Genomic DNA, 18799 nt, shown 5'->3' with positions numbered 1-18799 from the left:
TGTGCATTATAGTCTCCATGAGACCAATTCCGCTGAAACTTGAGGCACTTCACAACCTGCAAGTTTTAAGTAGTCTCCTCATATGGACCAATTTATACAAACGACTGCGTCAAATCCGCCATTGTTGGATCAATATTAGATATTTAAGTACTTGTTAAGTCACCGATAAAGACTTTCAAGAAACATGGACCCACATAGAGACATTCATATACATGTTCAAAGATCGCTAAAAGAAGAGAGGCATTGCGACTGTTTGGGTCAGTTCTGGTCACTATGAAATTGAAAACAAAAAGGAAACGTGTTAACTGTGCTTTGAAAACAACTACATAGAAACACTAGGTCCCTTCCACCGTTCCAATGCTTTAGATGTTGTAGATTTCTTATTTTTGTTTTATGTAGGGAAAATAAGTATTAGCCTTTTAAAGATGAAAGGATAAAAATAAGTGATTTCGAAAAAAAATATGTACGTTAATTATAAAACAGCAAAGCCGGAATGTCTCTTTTCAATGTAAAATTGCATATTACTTTATCCAGCACTTTCACACCAATGATTCAGACATTGCCTTACATTAGGAATATTGTATTTACTGTAAGCATGTATTTATTTACCCATTGAGAGATGACAGAGTGTAGGGTTGGATATGAGCTGAGCGTAGGACTGACTTGAGGGAGGTAAATGTGAGGAGGGGGAGGGGTGACCAAAGGCTAGTTTGAGTTGATTGGACTGTGGTCATGTGAACAAACCCAACCTTCAACGAACCTTCCTGTCTTATTATCACCATCTCCAACAATTTGTACTTGCACATTAAATTTTACTCAGTATATTTACATTGTTAGCTCTTTAACTTCTCAAATACTAAACAATTTCAAATGCTACTGATATCTAGATTGAGTATATAATTAATTTCACAGATTTTAAAGTTTATATTAAAAGATTCCACGATATTCCTGGGTGGAATATTATTGTTTTTCTATCAGAATTGTATTTTAAGGAAACTTGTATTTTAATATGTCTAAACTATATTTATCATCAGTTACAAATAGCATATTTTCAAATTGGTGGCATGTTGTTAATCGTAACATTATTTTCATTATAATTAATAAATGTATTGTTGATTAGAGTCGAAAACTGATAAGTGGCTAAAATACTCAAAATGTGTTGCGAGCATATATCTTCGGGAGGTTAAAATAATATCTTAACAAAGTAATCACAAATAAACTGAACGCTTTACTTTAACTAGGAGATAATTTTCTGGAATTAAAATCGATAGGCAGAAGAACAATAATTGGTAATATGTACACTAATTGTATAAGAATTCATATTGAAAATGTATGGGTCGACGCTCAAGAGGAAATTGGAACGGAAAATCCATAGATGCCAAACATGGAGGGAGGAGGAAATTGACTATTCAATAATCCTGATCAGTGGAAAATTTTGTGTTTTGTAGTCTTAGAAAATGTAAGAGAACTTTCTACCATTTTTTACTTGTATCACTGGCCATTAAATTTAAAGCTTTGCAGTCAAAGCCTGCTACTAATATTCTTAAAAAAAACCCTAATTACTTGATCAATACTGTACTAACGATTTTAATAATTGAAAACCAAATTTTTGGAGTCTAGAGAGTACTCATATTGTAATTGGCAATCTACTGACTGACCTTAAACATTTTTAATCTATTTAACTGAGGTACAAAATATTAATTAATTTAATTAATAAATCCAGTATTGTCTATTGTCTACGACTAAATGTTTGCGTTTATAATGTTTTACAGTGTATTGTAATGGGACCTGAACATTTTAAGTCTTAATCTCCTAGGAAATACATCTTTATCCAGGCATCCCACATGCATGTTTTGTGTAGTTAGTATACAACCTCAGCTCAAGATTTGAATTTTTTTAGGTGGGACAAATGCAGGTTCAGTTACATATTGTTAATATTCGGCGATTGATTCGAAGTCATTTTTTATTTAACGTGATGTGTTTATGAAAGATCACTTTGTTATATTTTACCTTTGAATATTCATAAAATGCGGTATTTTACTTACTTTTCTGTGTAATTATCTACTCATTTAATATGTAAATGCAGTCAAAGGTATATGTCATAGCTTGTGTTTCTACTACGATTAAATTTACTTAAAAAGAGCCGGTTAAATGAGTTATGTCATACTTTGCGTAAAAGCTTTAAGTTAAGTTCTTAAAATTCAATTAAGCTCTTAGTTACAGTAGCGAAACTTGGAATATTGTTAACTGATCAAACATTTTCCCTTACTCTAGACACTAGTGTAAAACATGTAATAATCTCAGTTAAGTCATTCTATCCAACCGATAAAATATCTAACTAACTGATATAAATGCTAACGTCAAACTCCTTACATGTTTATAGAGTATATTTTTATGTGAAATGTTGATCATGTTATCATTTGATTTTTTTCATTACTTCGTTTACTAGCTAGAACGTTTAGACGTCTTTTGTTTGTTTCATTACTAGCCAACTCTGACCGCAACCATTACTTGGGATTTTTGTTGTTTTTCGTTTACTTTGAATAGTTTACGAATTTTAAATAAAAATACGTCTTATAACAATTGAAATAGTTACTTGTACCAAGTGGGCACAAACAGTTTGCTTTCGTGTTACAAATTTTATTTTTCCTACAGTTACTATAAACTATACAAATAATTAGTCTTTTAAACACTGTACAACACGTTAGGTTAGGTTAAACGCAAATATTGAACGTAATGCTAAACATTGCACCAGCTGATCGTAGTCGTAATATCTTTAATGGTTGCCAACTTATTTTTAAGCGTACACGGATTACGTGCAAAGTTGTTTGGTTGGATTACTGGTGTGCGCCAAAGTAAAATTTGTGTGCCAAAGTAAGGCTTTCTGTACTATAATCTGTGCAAGAAAGACCGTTTTGTCGGGTGACTGCAGGAAAAATATATTTACTCTCATGCTGGGTTCACAATACGGTAAAAATAAAAAATAAATGGTATACAGTGGTAATTGATTTCGATTTGACACTCCAATCATCACATGGATGATTTATGAATAATTGCACCGCAAAGACCCACTTTACTGTACAAACGTATGTTTTTACGCTTTACTCTAAACCTATATTTAACTAAATATATTTAGAATATATAAGTTTTGTTACTAAACTTATATTTTCAACTTATAGTTTTTTGACTCATTCCTTAAATTCATTCACTCATTCTGCAATTAAAATTGTTGAAGCTGACGTTATATTTATGTATTTTGCAGAAGTGTATAATAATGTAAGAGGGCAGAAAAGGGGTTCCAAATGGAAAACAGGAACTAATACTATTATTGACGAACGGACTATCCCCATTGTATACCAACACCGTGTGCGTGTATTTTGTATAACGTAATATTTTAATAACTGAACAGACACTTGAAAATAGACTTCATATAATTATTCAAAATGCGATACTCTGCTGACTGTTCTTTGAAAGTTAATTTGACAATAAAAAAATATATTTTAATGTAAACGGGTAATTTCTTACACATTTAGTACATGTACTCAGTAATAATTACAAAACTGCCATACAATGTTAAAAACAGAGTCGAACAAAATTAATGTGGCCCATGGGGGGATCGAACCCACGACCTTCGCGTTATTAGCACGACGCTCTAACCAACTGAGCTAATGGGCCAATTGTGAAATCTAGAGTTTTGTTCACTGTTAACTAACCTCTAAATTTGCAGTTAACTTGTATTTATCGATAACTAATGGGTGTAAAACTGAGATAACCCTTGTTAGGGAATAATTCCATGGGTCAAGTGAAAGTATCCAAGCATGTCCTCCAACGCTGCATGAACATTCGCGCTTCGTAGTTTATGTGCGTTATTACCGGATGTTTAAAAATAATCTTATCAATTTCCGGTAGTTGAAATAGTTAAATTAAATTAAAAACCTACTTTAAACATGTTTCATATAGTTTTAAACGACATTTAAACTATTTTCAATAAACAAAATTCATTGAAAATAGCAAGTCTCAACTGATTGTTGGAACAAGGGTAAATTACGGTACGGTCTTTATTGATTTGTCGGCCAATTGTTTTAGCTATTTCTAAAATTATCATTATATTTAAATATTTAAATTATATCTTAATATATTTAAATTATATCTAAATTTTAAAATTCGGGAGTTTATGTTACACAAAAGGCTACTTGCTAGCAAAATATAGTCTCTATTAAACTAATATATGCCCTTTCCGTATTGTTATGCTAATGTGAAACAATTGTCATTTGCAATAGCTTGTATTATTTCACTCGCGAAAGCATTGCATGAGAATGTAATCCTAATATTGTTATGCCCTACGACAGTATAGTTTTAAATAAGCTTAAACTTTTGTGTCATGTTTTGAAAATAGATTTGGGATTTTTTTACATTTTCTCAGGAAACTTCTGAGGAGATAAGTCATTCTTTATGTTGTAGATCTAAAAGCAACAAATAAAATGTATATAATGTAAATTGGTAGTTTTATTTACAAACAAATATAATCAAATATAAACATATATAATATAAACGGTCTCAAACGAATATAATCTTGGATGAGTGGTACACTATTCGTTTTGCATAGAAACCGAACCTTATAAAATAGGCATTTGTGCATAGCCCCCCAAGTGAATCATAATAATATAGTTCCCAACTAATATATACAGTATCTATAAATTGGGCATTTGTGCACGGCCCACCTTGTGTATCATAATAATGTAGTCCCCAGCTAATATATCTATAAAAAAGATATTTGTATCATTTCATATCTATAAAAAAGACATTTGTGCACGGCCCCCCTAGTGTATCATAATAATATCGCCCCCACTAATATATATCTTTATAATATGCATTTGTGCACGGCCCCCCTAGTGTATCATAATAATACAGTCCCCAACATTGTCTAATTTAGTTAATTTAATTAGTTAATTTAATTTAGTTAAGTTATTTAGTTAATTTGGTCCCCAACTATAAAATAGGCATTTTTGCACCCCCCCCCCCCCCCCCAGTGTATCATAATAATATAGTCCCCAACTAATACAGTAATACAGTATATATATATCTATAAAATAGGCATTTGTGCACGGCCCCCTAGTGTATCAAAATAATTTAGTCCCCAGCTAATCTATCTATATCTATAAAAGAGGAAGTATGTATGTATGTATATACCCTATGGACTCCGAAACCGCCCGACGGATTGTAATGAAACTTTCAGGCATTATTAAGCAATGTTCAAGGATAGTTTGTGTAAAGTTTGGTGCAGGTCCGTCTAAAGGGTTTCGCACCAGAGGGTTTTAAGGGATCAAATGTCAGACTTTTGGAACTACAATGTTTACAAATAAATATAATTTACTAGCTGGCCCGACAGACGTCGTCCTGTCCTAATGTGGTTTTTCAATGCTCGTTCATTTTCAAGATGAGCTCGTTCGCATGGCTCAATCACGTCCTGGTTGATGTTCGTTTGCTACGCTTACTCACCTTTAGGTTACAAATTAGCTGTTGTCATAAAATACAAATAATAATAATAATAGTACTGCACCCTGTTGGTAAACATATTAACTTTTTAATGCTATTGAACATCACAGAATCAAATTGTTTAGTTGAACCAGTAGTTAAGATTCTTTAATTCCATTTAAATATGAGTACTCATAAGGTTAACATGGGAAATTCCAGAGCCACTGGGGCTGAGCCCTTTTGACGGATCTGCACCAAACTTCACACAAACCATCCTTAAATAATGCTTAATAATGCCTGAAAGTTTCATTACAATCTGTCGAGCGGTTTCGGAGTCCATAAAGGACAAACAAACATATATTGGATTTTATATATATGTAGAAGAAAAGCAGATGTTTACTTTCACCAACTGATTTGTAGGTTTGAATAATTACAACATTCTGTATTAGTCATGATTTGAAATAGTGCCACACTGTTTCCACAGAACGCAGCACAGAAAACTATTTTACTTTTTGATAAGTCAAAATTTATTAAACCCCAATCGCAGCACTCAACAACGTTTAAATTCTCCACTATTAAATATGTAAACATAAAAAGTAATAACCTTTATCAAAGTATTATAAACAATAAAAGGGATGGCAATGCCTTAATATTTTTATCTTTTGTTCTATACCCACACAATCTAACATAAATTATCATGTGAATAATAATCGTGCGTGCTATCTCAGGTATTCAAATACCTCCCAATTTCGTCATTAACCATTACTGTCATTAAAAGAAAAAACTCCAATAAAACTAATGCAAAACTTGAATCCACCCAAGCTGTGCAACGGAACCAGACTGACGATTAAAAAAAATGACATCAAACTTGATCGAAGAAACAATCGTCTGTGGTGGTAAGTTTTAAAGGAGAAATAGTCTTACTCCCATGAATACCGACGATTTCATCCGAATTACCCTTTGAATTCAAGCGAATACAATTTCCTTTGCGTCTTGCTTTCGCAATCAAGGCACAAAGCCTGACTATCTTCGGATTAAATTTTGAAAATTCATGCTTTTCACACGGACAGCTCATGTGGTGGTAGGTACGCCTAAAAACTTATAGGCCTAGCCTATATTTATACACCTAATGAAAAAACCAAAAACATTGTTTATCTACTGGCAATAAAGTAAAATAAGTATTCTATTTTTGTTTTTGGTAAACATTTTTGTTTTTTGTATACATTTTTTATTATTTATCAAGACGAAATTACCATTAAAAATAATAGTTGTTAGCGCAGAAACTCGTGCCGGGTAACTGCTAGTATATTTATAAAAACTCATGCGTTCACATAGGTATATGGTATATGGTTAAACTAGTTTATTTTTGCATATCGGCGCAATGACGAGTTGGAGTTGTTTCATAGGATGTTGATTGTTTATTTTCTGCACAATGAGAGCAAATGAAACTAGCAATGTAAGAAATCTTTTACCTCCCTGCCCCAGTGTCCCAGTGGACATTAGAAGAGCAACATCTGGCCAGAAGTGTGTTGAAACTAAGTTGTAACTAGTTTCGAACCTCAATTCTCCTATTTTCATTAACTACACGGGAACCAAACCCAAACAAGATCTATGCTACGCAATCTGTGATAGTAGTGCTAGTTTCGTATTGATTTGTTTTGGGACATAACACGTCCATGTCCACTAATGTTTAACTACATTTGCTGCAAATGTTCAATAACAACTTTACTTCAAGTCCACAGAATTAGGTAAGGATGTATTAAATCAAATATTACCTCTATAGTTTACAAAATACAAAAGTATTTCACTTGTTGTTTAGCCGTGGATCTTCCTGAACATATAACTTGGTAAGTACATCGTTCACGTAAATATTTAGTAAAAAAAAGGAAACTTCAATCACCACTATGATCCAAAACGATGGATGCCCAACCCAAAACAGCAAAGTTATTGACATATCAGATATTAGCTTTGACGGTTTATGATCATATCCGGGATATAAAATCTTGTTACACATACAAAGAATGAAATTACGTTTACTTTTTCATATAAATTTTGTATTTTTCCCACATAAGAACGTAAACCCTGTCATTACGTCCTAGTAATAAATCTACTCTTCCCCAAAAAGACCCATTAGGCTGTTCTTTACCTCCCATCTGTCTTCCTAACAACCAAAGCCTCTTTTTGTCATCGTCTTTCGTTACAGCAATCATTATCTGTTATAATGAGGGATGCGATTTTTATACCTTTAAAACACCTTTGTTATAAAATATTAGCGGCAATATAAGAATGTTAAAGGTTATGTTTCACTCTGAATCTAAATAAATCAGCCAACCAAACAAACGAATATAAATATATTTACGAAATCGCTAATAACATTGTGTTTACGTGGGATATACTTCAGAAAAAAAATTTTGAGAATAAACAATGGTTAGATTTTATAATTACATCCCTCCTAGGATCTTAGGACATTTCCTTTACAGGATGTTTAAGGACACTGTTAGTTATAAATAGTTATACATTCGTAGTTTCTGTTACTAGTCACTAAGGTCTCAACGAGGTGAATAGAAAGGATTATTGACGGAATGTTACAATTATTTTCTTTACGGATCAAATTTATCGTCTACTCTATTGTTTAGTTGGCGGATAAAAGTGTTGAAAAATTGTGCCATTTTATATGCGAATGCATATTGTAAAGAAACATAAAATTTATTGTTCGATTTCTTGTAGCACATCCCAGTAAGAGACTGGCTATTACAATCATCAGACATCGGTATTGTCCAGATCTGACATAATACAGTAAACAGGCTATGTGTGGTATGATTATACTGTCAGTGTATAATGTAGAAGCCACAAGATATCAATGTATGATCATAGGTCGAAACAAACTACTCTTAATTTTCAAAATTGTTAATATTGTTATATAATATTTTAAACTAGTGTACCTGTTTCTCGAATTCGAGCAATAAGTATTATAGGCGTTATTTAAAAACGAATAACAGTCATAATTTCTGATGACTTTAAAAGATTCGACTCAAAGATTATGGAAATAGCCTACTGGTACACGAGATGTACATTACAGATCGATATAATCAACATTTTTTGTAAATATCTATCATTTTTCAAAAGCTTATTTTTCCAAAGCTGATCTTGTTTTTTAAGTGTTTTCTATAAATAGCCTTACTCATAGCTGAATTAGGTTGTCCATAATAACGATTATAAAAAAAACGTTATTTCTATTTCTTCTCCTTGACAGTGTTCCATAATAACGATCATAAAAAAACACATTATTTCTATTTCTTCTCCTTGGCAGTGTTCTATGACTTTCCTATGTTTCCATAGTTTGCAAATTGGCTCTTTTAATGATTACTAAGAAATGCAGCACAGCGTTATTTCAGTTGCATTTTTAGTACATTAAATAATCCAGGCTCTCTCGCATTTTTCCATTGTTATATTTACACCAACCCAAATTCAAATAGTAAATATTTCATTTCAACCAAGTCAGTAAAATGTTTGTAGGAAACTGTTAAATTAGCAAACTTATTGACTGTTTACTATTAATATGTGTTCTTCTTCTCACTTCTAATTTCTGACAACAGTTGGAGTTTTATAACAATGTTTGTTTCCCATGTTAATCTTATGGAGAAATACGAAACTTTAAAGGGCTCCAGGGCCTCACTCTCTATTTCCCCAAAAAGAATGTTTCCTGCACAACTTCACGTTACGGTCTTTTCAATGACATCAAAAACATGTCAATCGGTTCAGTAGTTTCGGAGGAGTAATTGTCACAAAAAACCTGCTTGCGTATTAAATAAGTAAATAGATAATTACATGCCATAAGATTTTTTACGTAAAAAACGCTCAAGCAAATCAAATCGTTTATAAAAAATACCTACGATAAGTAGACAGTATACATTAGTTTTATATTTACTATAATATAGTAGTTACTCAGTACAGGGAACTCTGGAGGTAGGCTTGTGATTATTTGACTGCAGTGGAAATATACAATTTGCCAGACTGAATGGCAGACTCTGGGGAACTCGTATTATCATGTTTCCCCGATGTCAAACTGTTGAGTTATGTTTAACTTCTCTGTTGCAGGTGAGTGGTTGAATATGGAGCTGTTGACAATTGCGTAAGTTAAATCCATCCCAATTAAACGACCTCTTAAAATAATATTCGACTTGCTAAAAGAATATTTGTTGTACATTTGTAGTTATATTTATCTATATCCAATTGGTCAAAATAAATGAACGATTAATTTTCTGTATCTAAGAATAGTTGTTTTTTGTCTTTAAAAGAAAATCACATTTCTTACATTATTAATTGATTGAGATGCTGGTTCTAGTAAGAAGGCGATTTCGATATCTGGACCCCGAGCCTCCTGGTCGCCTACCGGAGCTTATTATGAATCCACGTTTCCACATCTAAAATAATTTTAGATGGTAACTGGTAATCCATCGCAACTTTGTTGACTTTATAAAAAAAACCATAATTGTCGAATCTATAATTTTAAGGTCCTGAGATGGTAATTTATACCATGTTAATTACACAGAGGGTCCAGCTTTAACTTGATGATCTTAAACGGGTTATTTGTTGAAAAGGAGGTACTTAAATATAGTATAAAATGTTATTATAGTAATGACTCGTGGAATGATTTACTGTATGTGCGATAAAATCTATTGCACAAAAATGTAAATTTTCTACACTCTTTTAGAACATAATACATTAAGTTTTTATCGTTAGGTAGTACAGTAGAATACGTATAAATACGTATCCACGTGTTTAATTTTTTTTCGTGACGGATCCGCTTGCACGGACGACAGACCGAATTTGCATCTGGTGATATCACCCCAAAAACAAAAAATATCAATAGTATTTAACTTTTTTTATATAATTTCATGTATTTAAATTTACATATTAGTAACTCCGTGAGTTGTTTTGTATGGACCGAAAATTGGCATATTACATAACTTACTCTATATAAGGTATAAGAAGTTGATGTAACTGAATTTTCTGCACAGAGGATGATTTTAGTGCGTTTCCCACCAGTCTGCCCACAACACAAATTGCACAAGGTGTGCATGCCTTTGCTGAGCGTGGCGCATGTAAATCAATGTAACACGCTTCTTAGCTGTTCCACTCAACCTCAAGCAATTTGTCGATTTACGTTTACTTTTTACATTGAACACTTAAGTATAGTTTTTATTTTTCTTCTGCACATTTGTATTTTGCTCAGTTTTAAATCATAATTTTGATTTAAAATTTGATTCATGCAAACATCTAGGTTAGGTTAAGTGATTTTCCTATTATACACTATGTTGAAACAAAGTATATTATAATGTATTAGATTAAAGTAGTACTTGTAAACTTAATTTGCCAGTTGATAAGAGCTAATATACCGTGCAATGCGAATGAAACCACAATAGTGGACAGATTGTGCCTCTTTACAATTAATTGTGACCGTCACAATGAGCAGCTCCGGAATCCCAGTTATCATAATGTCTCCTAGAGCCTTCCCACTTTATAATTGTCTATCTTGTACTCAATATCACGGGATTGTGCTGGTTACGAAAAAATAAGTTAGAATATTAGCTGCAAAATTGTGTCAGATGTAACCCATTACACTCAAAGGAAGGATAATTTCAATAAACTGATTCTCAAAATAGTGTTTACTTTCCTTTAGAAAAGTGTAAATTTACATTATAAAGTGTCAGTAAAATACGTGTTAAAAAATTATCGTTAAGTTTTATCTTAGGAAAAAAAAATACAATTCATGATTTGTTTTAACATTGCCATATTGTTGCCACATACCTCCAATGCGATCGATATACTGTGATGGATTTTTCCTTATATGTAAGAAGCTATTAACGGGCACCGAAAGCCTTATACCGACTTTGTCCTACTTTTTTCATTTTGATGTCCAAAGAAGTAAAAAAAAAAACACTATTTGTTAAAATGGCTTATACATTATGTAATATCTTAATACAGCAATTTTGGTCTGATTGGGATTAAATTTGAGCATGTCCCTGTTGCTCGAATTCGAGCAATTGCTAAGTATTAAAGGCGTTATTTTAAAACAAAAGCAGTCATAATTTCTGATGACTTAAAAAGATTCAACTCTAAGATTTTGGAAATACTTATAATGTAGGTACATAGCAGATCGATATAATCACAATTTCTTGTAAATATCTTATAATTTTTTTTAAGCTGATCTTGTTTTTTAGTGTTTTCTACAAATAGCCTTACTCATAGCCGCATTAGGTTACCCATAATAACATTAAAAAATTCTAAAAAAAAAAAACATTTCTATTTATTCTCCTTGGTGGTGTTCTATGACTGTCCTATGTTTCCATAGTTTGCAAATGGGCTCTTTAAATGATTAATAATAAATGCAGCACAATGTTAATTCTGTTTTCTTTTTAAGATATCAATTTATCCAGGCTCTCTTACCTTTTTTATTGTAATATTTACGCCAACCAAAATTCAAATAGTAAAAATTTCATTTCAACCAAGACAGTAAATGTTTGTAGCAAACTGTTAAATTAGCAAACTTATTGACGGTTTACAACATATGTTCTTATTCTCACTTTTAATTTCTGACAACAGCTGGAGTTTCAAAACAATTTTTGTTTCCCATGTTAATCTTATGGAGAAATACAAAACTTTAAAGGGCCCCAGGGCCTCACTCTATAATTATTTCACAAAAAAAAGTTTTCTGCACAACTTTCTGTTACGCTCTTTCCAATGACACCAAAAACATGTCAATCGGTTCAGTAGTTTCGGAGGAGTAATTGTCACAAAAATCCTGCTTGCGTATTAAATAAGTATAGATGTGCAGAAGTGGATAAACTTGATTGGGTCTGCGATCCAGCAAGATCGGGTAATGGAGACAGTGTTATGTGTTTTAAAATTGTTCGAAATTGGATAAAAAAACAAATTACCCTTAAAACATAAATATTCCCAATGTAATTAGCGATCATGTATTGCCAAAACTCTCACAATTTTGGAAATTGAAGTATTTTTGTATGATCAAAGGTAATAGAGAAAAAAACATTGTACATTTTAAATTCCCTTGGTGGTTTTTTATTAATGGGATTTTAGTTATTCATTCATTAGTTACTGGACTATTTCTGACTTTGGCCTCGTGAGCTTAAATTTTGTATTCTTGTTACATTTATTATTATTTATTTATTATCAAATAAATAAACTGAACTTCCGATATAGGACGTGGCGCTTTTCCACTAAGAGTAATTCATAATTAAAATAATATAAATCACTGCCTTTTTCTATAACCAATGGCATATGTGTTAAATTATAGATGGATTACAACAGATCAAAATATTCTCTTCTGTACCCTGTTCATGTCGCAAAACTTGGGTGCAAAAGCTAGACGAATTTATTTAAGTCTATGTAAGTACTATTTATTTCTTCATATTCACCAACAGTTTATAGATGTTTTGCTAACGCACTGGTTGTTTTGTTCAATAAAGGGGAATGCTATTTGAAAATCAATTCCGGGAGTGAGAAAGATAAACAATGTTATCCCGGGCGTTAAACACTGAATTGAAAAACAAGTCGAAATTTCCCTGTGTGGTTTGTTGGGTTATTCCAAAATCATCGGTATAATACAGTGTTAATTTATAAATTCCGAAATTAAGATTTACCACACCAGTACGCTTATAAAGTATATATTTACTATTGAGCCTTGTTAATGAGTGATTATTTATTACGAAACTTGATATAATCTGCATGTATTAAATACGATGACTTCAATTTACGATCAATACACTTTTTATCCATCAGAAAAAAGTGATTTCAGCTCCCTAAAGGCGGAGTTTTAACGATTTCTCTTCTCCATAAAGCTTTTTGCGTTAAGTTTCCTTGAAGCTTTCAGTTACGACAGATAAATTTATTTAAAAGTCAATAAATCAAGCTTTTAACTTACTCCGTCACGGATTATAAATTTCATTATTGCTTTGTAATGGCTAAAGAGATATTTTTGATTGTTTTAGCGAATTTCCCTATAGGGAAGTAGCTATTACCGTAGGTCTAATGGTAAGACCTAAGCCCGGGACCGATTTACTTTTTCATTTTGATGTCCCCAGAGGCCAAAAACACCATTCGTTCAAATTTTTATATATCTATATATAGATAATAAAACCTATCTATCTATATATTATAGATATAATATATCTATAATATATAGATATATTATATCTATATATGTGTCCATCCGCACGATAACTTGAGTAATTTTTGTCCGATTTTGATAAAATTTGGTTTGAAGGTCTAAGACGGGATAAACTTGAATGAGTTCGCGAACCAGCATGATCGGACTATGGGAACGGGGGTTTATGGGGGGTTTTATGGGGTAAAAATAGGGTTTTCCCATTTTTGCCCCTAAAAACACAAAATTTCACAATTTCTTTTTAAACCATTTTGTAGAGCTTAAAAAAACAAATAATTTAGTATATTGAAGCGTTATTATGCGCCTAATTGTTACGGAGAAAATTCAAAAAAATTGTAATTTTAAAATTCCCATGTTATTCTTATGGAGAATAAGTCGACTGTTGCAGTTTGCTTGTTTATGAACATATTTTGATCGATTTTGGAAAATACTTTTATTTCTTACTAAACTATTATCATTTCATAAAAAAATCTTTTTTACCTTCCCTGTTGCAGCAAACCTAAGGTACTTGTTAAACTAATTCTATTTAAATAGGAAATAAATGTGCTATTTTTATGGAGGCATTTTAGTGTAAATCCAATCAGGTCAATGGAAATTCGCTTAGTCTGCAGGTTTGCTGCGGCGGGGGTATTTTTAAGGTATGCACGTCTTTAAAAAAAGTATTTCTAATTCATTTATTGTAGTACAACATGATAAAATAACCGGCGTGGCATGACTGTTGTAAGACTTCTTGTACTAATGCCGAAATTCCCCTAAGAACGTAGAGTAGTAACATATAGGTAAAGCTGATTCATTTCCCCTCAACTTATGGTGAAGTCACATGAACCATTTTGACATGTCGACAATTGCTTAATATATAAACAATACATAAATGTTCCCTTTCAAAGTAACTTAGTTCGTCCTATATTATAAATAATATAAATGAAATCCTAATATTTAACAATGTTTAGTTTAAAAGTATAAAAAGCCCTTTGTTGCGACAAAGCTACGGATTCAACCCTAGTGGGTCTTTTGTATCTCCATAATCGGATTTAGGCCTTGATACAATTTTAATAAGCTTAATTTCGCATAGCTTAACATGGCTTAAATGTAAGTCTTCATAATTTAGACTTGATTATTTCAAAATATATGGTAAAGGTGCTAAAATTCTGCAACAGAATTATTTTTACTGTGAGCATGTTTTCACTGTGAGCATATATTTGCTGAGAGCATGTATTTATTCCAAAGCCCAATAATACATTTTTTCCTAGGACTTTTATGTTTATCGGGCCTTGGCTATTTAATAAACTGGCAAATAACATTAAAACCTCAAGGAACAAAAAACATTTTCTAAAAAACCTTAAGAAATGGTTGCTTGAACTTGATGAAGTTGACTCAATATTAAATATTCAGGCATAATTTAGTTGTTTTGTGTATTATACAATTTTTTTTTTTTATATATGTACAGTTAATACAATATCAGTTTCATATTTTTTCAAATAAATTCAAACATCTTTTGTAAAAAGAATAATAGTGAGCTGGGCTACTATTTGATTTTGTTGAGTAAATTAAATATAGTAGAGTAGGTTTAAGATTTTACTTGTTGTGAAAACTGAACAGATGATTTGTTTATTTTCCAACTACTGTAGGCTATATTATTTTTAAGTGAGACTGGTTTTTTAATATTCATTATTGTCTAACGCTGATTTTTTTTGTTGTTTTAAAAATTAAAATGGAACCTCCAAACAGTCATAGCCTTGGAGGCCCTAAATTTTCACTTTTCTATGTACTGTAGCATAAAATCACTAATTTGCTTTCAATTGTTTTGTATAAATTAATTATCTTTATAATACCTAGTATAGATAAACTAATCAATGTTTGTCTTGATTTTCTGTAACGGATTGCACATATTGTAAAGCCTTTGTTAAAAAGAGAAAGTGAGCATGTATTCATTGTAAGCATGTAATCGCTGTGAGCATGTATTCACTGTTAGCATGTATTCACTCTGAGCATGTATTCACTGTGAGCATGTATTTGCTGTGAGTATGTATTTGCTGTGAGTATGTATTTGCTGTCAGCATGTATTTACTGAGAGCGTGTATTTACTCTGAGTATGTATTTACTTTGACCATGTTTTTACTGTGTGCCAGTATTGCTTTGAGCATGTATTTGCTGTGAGCATGTCTTAACTGTGAACATGTTTTTACGGTGAGCATGTATTCGCTGTGAGAATGTATTAACTGAGAGCATGTATTCACTGTGAGCATGTAGTTGCTGTATGTATTTACTGAGAGCACGTATTCCCTGTGAGCATGTTTTTACTGTGAGCATGTATTCACTGTGAGCATGTACTTGCTGTGAGTATGTATTTGCTGTGAATATGTATTTGCTGTGAGTATGTATTTGCTGTCAGCATGTATTTACTGAGAGCGTGTATTTACTCTGAGCATGTATTTACTTTGAGCATGTTTTTACTGTGTGCCAGTATTGCTTTGAGCATGTATTTGCTGTGAGCATGTCTTAACTGTGAACATGTTTTTACGGTGAGCATGCATGTACCTATTGAGACATAACTGAGTTTAGTGTTTAGAGAGGGTTAGTTGTGATGTGAGCGAAGGACTGACTTGAGGGAGGTAAATGTGAGGAGGGGGAGGGGTGACCACAGGCTAGTTTGAGTTGATCGGACTGCGGTCATGTGAACAAACCCAACCTTCAACGAACCTTCCTGTCTTATCACCATCTCCAACAATTTGTACTTGCTCATTCAATTTTTTTGGGTATCTTTACATTGTTAGCGGTTCCGTATGTTCTAAATATTTCAGTTTTGAGCAACACCGGAAAAAAATGTATACTGTATCGATGATATTCGATTTTTTGTGTGTTTATTACTGGTACGCCCTTTGGCACTGGATAGAGTATTATAAAAGTAATGGTGAATTTTGATTCTATTACATTTCAAACTAAACCATAGTCAACGTGTGTCAGCAATAGTGATAAATAACATAACATTCGTAACCTACGTATTTATATTGAGTATATAACAAGTGAATAACAAATAATGTTACCTTTTCGTTGATTGCATTACAGGGTTTTATTGTTTTAGTTTTATTTTTGTACATTTTGTTAATCTTAAGTAAAATATTCATGTAGAAAAATACATTGAAATATGTTACAGGTTTGCTTCATGTCTATTTTCACAGCTTAAGACAATATATCACTTAAGGAAAATCAATTTCATAAGTTTGTTTCATTCAGGAAAATAACATCTCGGAACACAAAGTGGCCCCTAGAAAACACATACAAAGTAATAAGGACACATTTTATGACAGTGCTGAAACGGCCCCACGTGCAAGAGGGAATTGAAAAGGAAAATCCACGGATGTCAAAACATAAGTGGAAAGAGGAAATAGTGACTCAATAAAACCTCTTAATTACCAGTATTTTACTTAGAATTGAGTTCATTTAAAGACAGTTTTCAAACGTAAGAGCAGTAATCTTTTACATGCGACAATCTATTGAAATTATAGAGTTAAGGTAAGCTAAGGTATTAGGCTAATTAATTAATTCTTACGAACTTAATAAACAAACCTCATTTTTTGAGAATTTCCATGTTTTTACTTGACACGCCCAAGGAATATTTATGAGAATTGAACATTTGAATTGTTTCCCAGGAATCATTTTTCCAGCATCCTATGCGCGTGCTTTGTGTAGTTGTGGAACCGGGAGCTTTATCAAAAATTGCTTTGGGAATGACAAATTACCAAGTTTTAACTGCATATTTAGAGGGTTGGTTGTAGTAATTAGTAACCTAATGTAAGTTTTAATAAAAGGCAACTATATTGTTTTTAAATTTATAGCACTAGTGGGGACAAAATGTATTACTCTCTTCAGGTCTTATCGTGTAGAGGCTCGGCTACTACTGCTACAATGTACAGTATTGGCCTAAATAAAAGCCGGTTGAATGAGTTATGCTATACTTGAAATGACGTAAAAGCTTTAAGTAAAGTTCATAAAATTCAATAAAGCTCTTAGTAACGGTAGCGATACTTGGAACTTCGTTAACTGATAACATTTTCCACACGCTAGACTTAAGTGCACATTTATTCATCGAAATGCGACCAACTGTGCTGAATTTGAAAATTAATTTATGATTTAAGTTTAATTATTTATCTATCAAAAAAAACATGGAACCAAATGATAAAAACTTTAACGGCAACCCACTTAAACATTCATACATCTTTATTTTATATGGCATGTAGTCAATTTGCTCAATTGAAAGATGTATTTTATTTATTTACTCGTTACTTACTAAACGTTAGGAAGCCTGTTGTTTGTTTCATTACCATTAGACTCTGACCACAACCAAGGCTAGCCTCGCTAAGTTTACAAAACTTGTCGGCTTGTAAATCACAATTAACAAAATCATTTCACAATATTTTATTATTTTTTCTAGGTAGGCCTACAAAAAATTATAAGTACTAGTTCTAAGTAGGATTGTGGCAGGTACCTATGTAATTTGTTTAAAGGGTATTTGGCAGCATGAATTGACTCTAAATGAAAATATAATAAAAGAAAAATATATGAAATTGCCGTATAACCAACGGCATTCTACTTAGATTGCAGTATTTTTTGGAAAAATAGAGTTGTTTGTTTGTAAAACATTACCTTTCACTGAAAATGCACTTATATTATCATAAAGCAGAAAATCAAATTGCATTGAACGCAATTTTAAAAGCATAAATCGTATTGGAGTTTTACGATTTAGTCTTAGACTAAATAAATACATGAAATACTTCTCAGTTGGAATTCCTTCAAGTTACCAAAGTTGGTTTTCAGTTTCGCGACCTGCGGTGGAAGCCCCATCGAGTTAGGTGCTAATTTCGTCTAGTTACTCAGCCCTTTACTTGCAAGTTGAATCCAGTTGAATATGCAAAGACGTCCTACCAAGGAGAGGGCCTCGTTTGTATTCCGGTTTATTTGATGAATTCAAAGATTTTTTTTTAAATTGTAGGCTTATCTTAGTTTGTTTAGTGATACAAATTCTTAGTTCATATTGCGGTTAATAATATATTAATTGATAATACCACTGATTTATTCTTGAGTGATGTAGAATATCTCTTTATCGATTTAGGAGGAAAAAACAAAAAACAAACTACC

At 32.1% G+C, this 18799-nt stretch overlaps 1 protein-coding gene and 1 non-coding gene across 8 annotated transcripts in view; one reads left to right on the top strand and one right to left on the bottom strand.

Moving 5' to 3' along the window:
• Positions 1-18799, top strand: part of LOC129005593 (RNA binding protein fox-1 homolog 3) — a 273760-nt gene that overhangs the window by 100217 nt on the left and 154744 nt on the right. The window lies entirely within an intron of this gene.
• On the bottom strand, positions 3602-3675 carry Trnai-aau (transfer RNA isoleucine (anticodon AAU)). Its single transcript has one exon. It is a non-coding gene; the product is annotated as a tRNA-Ile (tRNA).

This window comes from Macrosteles quadrilineatus, unplaced genomic scaffold (genome assembly GCF_028750875.1).
Source record: "Macrosteles quadrilineatus isolate MER2022 unplaced genomic scaffold, UCM_ALF_1.0 Scaffold_1__1_contigs__length_201487025, whole genome shotgun sequence".
NCBI lineage: Eukaryota > Metazoa > Arthropoda > Insecta > Hemiptera > Cicadellidae > Macrosteles > Macrosteles quadrilineatus.
This window is presented reverse-complemented; position numbering and strand designations above follow the sequence as displayed.